We start from the raw sequence: 7,931 nt of genomic DNA, 5'->3' as shown, positions 1-7,931 counted from the left end.
ATGATGATAAAAACAGTAACTCCACATTGAATGGTAACGGTGGTGGCAAATCAGAAAACGGTACATACTCTGGTCAAGTTAAGAGGAATGAACCCATAGTAAAGAAATCATCACAAACTTCAAGCAAAAGAAATCATCACAAACTTCAAGCAAAACTAAACAACACCTTAGGCAGAATATTGATCGCACGGCTAACAAAATTCAAACCGTTCGGGAAGGAAAAGGTGGTTCAGTAATTCTTGAAGTGAAGGATAAGGATGACATCGATTCCGTCATTGCTTCGGTGAGAAGTAAATGTGGGGAAGATTACGAAGTCTCTGTACCAAAATCTATGAAACCACGTCTGAAAATCATTGGTGTGGGAGAAGAATTCAGTGAGGAAGAGCTTATCCAATCATTGAGAGAGCAGAATGATCTAGAAATTACATATCTCAACGTAGTGACTCTTTACAAGCAAGGACATTCAGAATTCTTAACGTTCAATTTTATCGTGGAAGTAGATCAGAAAACGCATGAAACCATGTTTAAAAATGGATGGGTTAACGTTGATTGGGAAAGATGTAGGGTTGTGGAATGTTATGGAATAATACCTTGCTACAAGTGCTGCAACTTTGGCCATAAGAGTACGAGTTGTCAAAACAACCAAGTGTGCTCCAGATGTGCTGGGTTTCACAGTGCTAATGGATGTAGCTCTGAGTTGATGTGTTGTGTGAATTGTGATCGGGTTAACAAATCAAGAAAGTTAAGTTTGAAAACCGATCATTATGCTTATAGCAATGACTGTGCGGTTTACAAACAACTTGTAGCTAAAAATGTCAAAGAATGAACCGCGATGATAAGCAATTAAAACAGATGAAAGCTCTTTATCCAGTGCTGTTCTTGAACTGTGGAGGCCTTTCGACAAAATTTACTGATTGAAGCATCTAAACCAAAGCTGGTAATGATTACAGAAACAGATGTGACGGAACTTTTGGGTGATACTCATTTCCAAATAGCAAACTACAATGTTATTACTTGTTACTCTGATTCAAGACACACAGGTGGTGTCATGATATACGCTCACTCAAGTATCAAATATCAAGTGTTGGAAAATGAGAGAAAAAAAATAGAAATTGGTCCTGGCCATAAATGTCAGCAATGGTATAAAACCTGGTCATTACGGTGTTTTGTATCATTCACCAGGGGACAGTGACACTGAATTTTTACAAGTGCTCGAAGAAACTTGGACTGAATTTTTACAAGTGCTCGAAGAAACTTGGTTGGAAAAGTTTATTGATCTAACGAAGTTTAACGTGCTTTGTGGTAATTTTTACATCTATTGGTCGAATAATCAAGATGCATCTAGATTGAAGCTGGTCACTGAAGCACATGGCCTTAAGCAACTTGTGCATGAATACACACGCATAACACGTACTACTCGCACAATGATAGACTTGATATTTACGAACTGTGATATGAACGTTTGTGTTATCCACGATTTTAAAATATCTGACCATGAAACTTTATGTATGTCTTTTGATGATAAATCCGACGAACCAAACGAAGTAGTAGTGAAAATAAAGTGCTTGAAAAAGTACAGTCAATCTGCACTCCATCAATTAATAAGAGAAAATAGTGGAATGATGTGCAATGATGACATTCACACAAAAGCAAGTTGTTTGGTAGAAGTTTTGAAAAAATGTGTAAATAAATTGGTTGTGGTTAAGTTTAAGCCAGTGAAAAGTGCCAACAAATGGTTCACCATAGAACTTCTGGAAATAAGGCGTAGGAAGGATCAGGCGTACACAAAACATGTGCACCTAAATACAACCCGTGCTTGGGAAATCTACAAAGTTTACCGTAACGAATACGCGTGCACATTACGAAGAACAAAAAGGGAATACGTGCAACAATCCATAGAAACCAACAAAACCAACACGAAGGAGCTCTGGCGTATCTTTAAGGGTATGATCAGTCAAAAAAGTAGATCTGCACAGACTATAACATTCGAAGAAACGGAAGTACATGATGATGCCGAAATTGCAGAAAAGTTCAATGCATATTTCGTAGATAGTATTGAAGAAATCAGTGTATCGATCAATAACGAAGAAGAACCAACGGAACTCGAAGGAATGTTTACAGAAAATCAGTTCTCAGCATTCAGACCAATAACTAGGGAAGAACTGAAGTCAATAGTGTGGTCTTTGGAGGATAAATCAGGATCTGATGAAGTAAGCACAAGGATTTTTAAGGATGCTTTCGAAGCCCTTGTCCGAGGAACTAGAAATTATAAATGAGTCCTTAATGAATGGTGTTGTTCCTAACTCATGGAAGGAATCTTTGGTAGTTCCTATTGAAAAGGTTAAAAAAAAACAATTAAAGCTGAAGAGTACCGGCCTGTGAACATACTGCCACTCTACGAAAAAGTGCTGGAATTGACAGTGAAAGAACAGCTTTTGGAGTATGTTTCAGAAAATAATCTTCTGATTCCAGAACAATCAGGGTATCGTAAAAATCTTGCAAAGTGGAAAACTCATCTTGAAAAGCGGTTTAAAGTAATTACTGTGTTTCAAGACTTAAAGAGAGCATTTGAAACTATCTCTAGAAGCAAACTAATACAAACGTTAATGAAATATGATGTTTGTGAAACTGTACTGCAGTGGTTTTCATCGTACTTAAATCTCCGATCCCAAAAAACTAAATATAAACATGTGATATCAAGTGCCAAAAAAACAAAAACGGGTGTTCCTCAAGGAAGTGTACTGGGGCCTCTTTTATTTATTTTATACATCAACGGCTTGAAGAGAATACTAAAACACTGTGATATTAATTTATTTGCTGACGACACTGTGATATTTATTGCATTCGACAATGCTATTGATGCTACTGAAAAACTGAACTGTGAAAAGCTATCAAAATGGTTAAATCATAAAAAACTCAAATTAAACGTAGCAAAGACAAATTACATGATAATATCCAATAAACCAGAAAATAATGAATGTGTGAATGTGAAAAATAAATGGAATTCCATTGGAATGTGTCAAAGAGTTTCAGTACTTAGGTGTTATCATTGATGAAAAGCTATGTTTTAGAAGTTACATTGACTATACAGTGAAAAAGCTTGCGAATAAATACGGTGTTATTTGTCGACTTAATAATGAGTTAACACAGTGGAGTATGGTTTACCTGTATAAAGCACTGATATCACCGCATTTTGATTTTTGCTCGTCGATAATATATCTGGCCAGCAACCAACAAATGTATAGTCTTCAGAAATTGCAAAATAAGGTAATGAGACTCATTTTGAGATGCAACAGGCGAACATCGCTAAGGCAAATGTTGGATGCACTACAATGGCTCTCCGTTAAGCAGCGTGTAACAAACCAAACCCTGTTGTTGGTGCATAAAATAGCTAATGGACTTGCACCAGAGTTTCTGTCATCTCGGCTTGAACGTGGCAGAGACATTCATAGTTATAGAACAAGATCTGCTGATGATGTTCGAGTTGCGTCATTTTTGAAAGCATCCACGGAAAACTCACTGTTTTACAAAGGTGTTAAGCTGTACAACTCTTTACCTAGGGACCTACGAGAAGAACATAGTGTGAACGTCTTTAAAAGAAAATGTGTGTCATTTGTGAAGGATAATATTATGTTGTGAAGCGTTGTAATAAGTGTATATGTGACACTTTTCAGTCACTGGAGATGATGAAACCAAATAGAACAAACGTCTAGGACATTGACATTGTATTCCAGAAACAACGTGATCTGGGGCGCAGTAAAACCCTATATTGGACACATATGTAAAAAAAAAAATTGGCAAAAAATAATAAGGACAATGATGGACGTACATGGAAATACAAAAATGCAAATGCAATGACTAAATTCAAATTGAATTTTTTTTTTACAATTATCTAAATAGATAAATAAACCCAAACTAATTCCCATGTACGGGGGTAAGTGGTGGGACATCATCATAATTTTTTTTTTTTATTTTTTTTTTTTTTATAGTGGTAGCAGTAGTAGTAGTAGTAGTAGTAGTAGTAGTAGTAGTAGTAGTAGTAGTAGTAGTAGTAGTAGTAGTAGTAGTAGTAGTAGTAGTAGTAGTAGTAGTAGTAGTAGTAGTAGTAGTAGTAGTAGTAGTAGTAAAATTATGTTTATTTCTGTTGATTATGGTAGTACATAGATTTATCATTTTAATTGATTAGCCTACCTGGCTCTCCATCTTTGTTTAATTTGATATTCTAATTTAATATTTGCGTTTTTCAACTAGTTTATAGAATACCCCTTTGGGGATGTGTTTTATTTGAATTGAAAAAAGGGATAACCTACCTAACTACGAGTATAACTTAACCTGACGTGCTAGATCACGTATGATCTGATGATTTGATCTCAGACAGGTGTCTCTGAGCCTTTCCAGGATGAAAACTCTCCGTTCTTCTAATGTCTGAATTCCAGCCAGGAGGTGGATCTCGGAATTTCTAGTCCGCGGGCGACTGTTTAGGACCATCCTAAGGATCTTGTTCTGGATCCTTTGAAGTTTAAGATGATGACATTTTGCGCAACTCTCCCAGATTGGCATACCGTACTCGATTACAGGAAGGATGATTTGTTTGTAGACAGCAAGCTTATTTTTCAGGGACAGGGTTGACTTCCTGTTGATAAGTGGATACAACGATTTTATCAAGATGTTGCGCTTGGTTTTCGTTTTGTCAACGTGCTCCCTGAAAAGAAGCTTGCTGTCTAGTGTTAGATTTAGAGTGTGGAAAGATAATGACCTGGGTCTTTGCCGCGTTGATACGGATCTTCCAGCTGTTGAAATATTCAGACAGGACGTCCAGGCCTCTCTGAAGTTTGGCAGTCAGAGCTCCGATGACCCTACCCTTGTAGACGATGGATGTGTCATCTGCGAACAGAGACAACGATCCACCATCAGGGAGAGCCGGTATATCAGTGGCGAACAGGTTAAATAGGATGGGACCAAAGATGCTTCCTTGTGGAACCCCGGCACCGATGTTGAAAGCATCCGATGTGATGTCTGTCTGATAGATAGTTGCTTATTATCTTCACTAGGAAGATTTGAAGCCCGTACTGCTGCAATTTGAACACCAGGCCATCATGCCAGACATTGTGGAACGCTTTTTCAACGTCCTACAAGGCCATGGCAGATGTTTTCGAAACAGACTTGTTCCGTCTGAGAATGTTTGTATGAATTGATTTGTTTGTACAGGCTCAATTGAATAAAATTTACAGAGCCAAGTTATCATTTTCGTTGTACATACCGAAACCTAATCTTAAATCTAGAGTTACAGGGATTGAACCGAATACTCGCGGTCGTCTCGAGGTTAATGGAGGAGATTTCACTTTTTCCAAAACATGAACTTATTTTTTATTCAACTTGTTACCAGTTTTTTATTTTTAAAATTCTTTACAAAAACAAAAATTAATAAAATACCAAACACACAAAATGCAAACTAAACACAAAGTTAATCAAACTTACAATCCAAGGTTAATATTCTTCAAGAAAACATAAAGTTTCACAAACTCCAGATCGCGTCTAGCCAAAACATTCCGAACTGTAACATTAGGTTGTCTACCTCTAATCATCTGAAGTTGCAAAATGGAATTTTTGGTCATGAGAAACGTTTCTGAAAGTTTTCAGCCAAATAAAAAAATACGAAAATTAATGAATCCGTCTGGAATTGCTCATTTATGCATGAAAAACATCGAAAACACATTTTCTTAATTTCAGTAGTAGCCATAAAAGAACTGAACGATGGTGAATGTTCCGGGAGTGTCGACTTTGTTGTTGTAATGTTATTCAACAAAGACATCGTAATTTATAGTATTTACCTCTGTGAGACGGTACGATGTAGTTGATTAATGTCACGTCGTGTGATTCGCAGCGATATGCAACTTCCATGCAACACAACAAAGTTGAACCGGTTCTTTTAGTTCACCCTCCATGCTACATGATTTCCACTGCTTCACCAGTCACAGTCATCGTTTGTTATGTCTGTTCCTTCGCAGAATTGGAAATGATTTTCCGCTGTCATCATCATCGTCATCATCGTCAGTGGCTCACTCTTCCGTGGATGACTGCAGCATTTTGTCTCTCTGTTTTCGCTTACCACCAATCACCTCCAGCAGCAGTGGAAAACCCCACATTTAGTCAGTAGCTGGGAGGCAGGTTTGGCTGGTGTGATTGTGTTGGTTCCATTCGGGGCACGCGCAAGCTTGACTTCGGCTTCTGTTCGGATCCCGTTGGTGGCCAGTCTAGCACGAGAGTCCTTTTGCTACTCCTGTTCCCAGAGATTATTCCGACTGACTGACTGACGGACGCCCGACCAACGAAGGCTCCCCCAAAGCTCAGAGGGTTGACGCAGTTCACAATCTAGAGCATAATTTAGTTAGCATACAACTGTCGATGCAATGAATTTTTGCTTGAACCCGGTACCCGGACAAAACGAAACTTACTACCAGTAGAGACGAAGATATCGCCCCAAAGGGATAGTGTAGAGGGATCCGAAGCTCCGGTGTGTCCCGGTCGTCGCGCGTGGTTGCCCGCGTCAATCGATTGGCTGCCCGTTTTTTCATTCTTGTCTCCGGAAAATTTCAGACTCGACCGTTCAGTGGAGTACGGACCGTTTGTATGGAAAAATGAATGAATAACACCAAACAAAGAGGTCCAGCATGACGTTTATATCGACTTGTTGTGGGAAAAGTTTTCCTTGTAGTAATTTCAGGGGCTAGACGAAGGGTCAAAACAAAGTCTCCTAATGTCCAGAAGAGGATAATAGAGGCTCATGGTGTGACAGTGTGACTCACGTAGCAGAAAACTAATTCGAAGCATTGTGAAGACAAAGTTAACCGAACCGTACGGTTTGTAAGGCAGTACGTCGTCTTGGTTTGGCTCAGTTCTGCAGCGAGTGTACAACGAAGCCAAAGAATAAAAAAGACCCAGGAGTGCATTCTGAATGCAGTATAATTAATTATTAAATTCTCTTTGTAAGGCTTGCCAGCCCCGTTTCCCAAAGGAAGGCACCACTTAACCGGTGAAAGTGTACCACGTAGTAGGAGCACCAGACTGTGATAGCGACAAGGCACTAACAGCACCAGAAACAACAACGACGACGATGACGACGACCCACTGCACTTAAACGATAGCGCTCCTTTAAACGGAACTGTGTAACGAGAGACCACATGTGCGTGTTTGTTCGGAGGGGGGCTATGTGTGTGTGAATGTAGGTTGTGTTTATCATACTGAAACCATCCTCAAGGCTAACGAAGGTGGATCCCAGGGAGGAATGCTCATTGGAAGGAGGAAGCTAATTGCTATTTCCCCACCGACGACTCTCCCAAAGTGTAGTGTGGTGACAACGTCCTGAAGGAAATCGATTGTTTTCCTGGTTCATTATGCTGATTGTCTGACAAGATTGATCAGAAGGAAGGAGAAGATACGCATCGTATTCTGGGTAGAAATAGCATGCCAGAGGTGTTCGAGCGCAATTGGCTATGAGGTGAATGAAAACATAGTGCTCAGTTCACGGTGATATTATCAGAGGTGGTTTGAAGAGCTTCAGTGATCAGTGTGAAATTATAAGAATTTGTTATTCGTTCATTAATATAAGGAACGTTCATAGAGTGGAATAAGATCTTGTTAAATACAATTAAGTTCAAAGAAAGGTGAGCATATGTCGTTTGAAATTGTATATATAATGATTGTGGTTTAAATGGGGCAATCTAGCATTGAGATATGCGTTTGATCTGTCAGCTGAATGAATCTTAATGTATGTTCGGAAAAGTTAAAACATTGAAAACCTCATTCCAAACAAAATACAGTCTCGCATGCTAACAACATGTGAAATTGTAAGAAGAGTGAAATGTAGACTGAAATTAAATCAATTTAAACAGTGTGTAGCAGTATTTTTAAGCTTCGTTGTGGGCAGTTTC

The 7,931-nt window shown here is 38.7% G+C and overlaps 1 protein-coding gene across 1 annotated transcript in view; it reads left to right on the top strand.

Annotated features, from left to right (window-relative positions):
- Window positions 1–6,321: 6,321 nt before the first annotated feature.
- LOC135708880 (irregular chiasm C-roughest protein-like) overlaps window positions 6,322–7,931 on the top strand; it is a 417,033-nt gene continuing 415,423 nt past the window's right edge. Inside the window, exon 1 of the mRNA XM_065231050.1 lies at window positions 6,322–7,664. The gene's annotated coding sequence lies outside the window, so the exon portion shown is untranslated. The remainder of the gene's footprint in view (window positions 7,665–7,931) is intronic.

The sequence above is a fragment of the Ochlerotatus camptorhynchus genome, unplaced genomic scaffold (assembly GCF_037179485.1).
Source record: "Ochlerotatus camptorhynchus isolate MF236.1 unplaced genomic scaffold, CSIRO-AGI_Acam_v1.1 ptg000338l, whole genome shotgun sequence".
NCBI classification, from domain to species: Eukaryota; Metazoa; Arthropoda; class Insecta; order Diptera; family Culicidae; genus Ochlerotatus; species Ochlerotatus camptorhynchus.
Note: the sequence above shows the minus strand (reverse complement) of the source record. Positions and strands in the feature narration are given on the sequence as shown.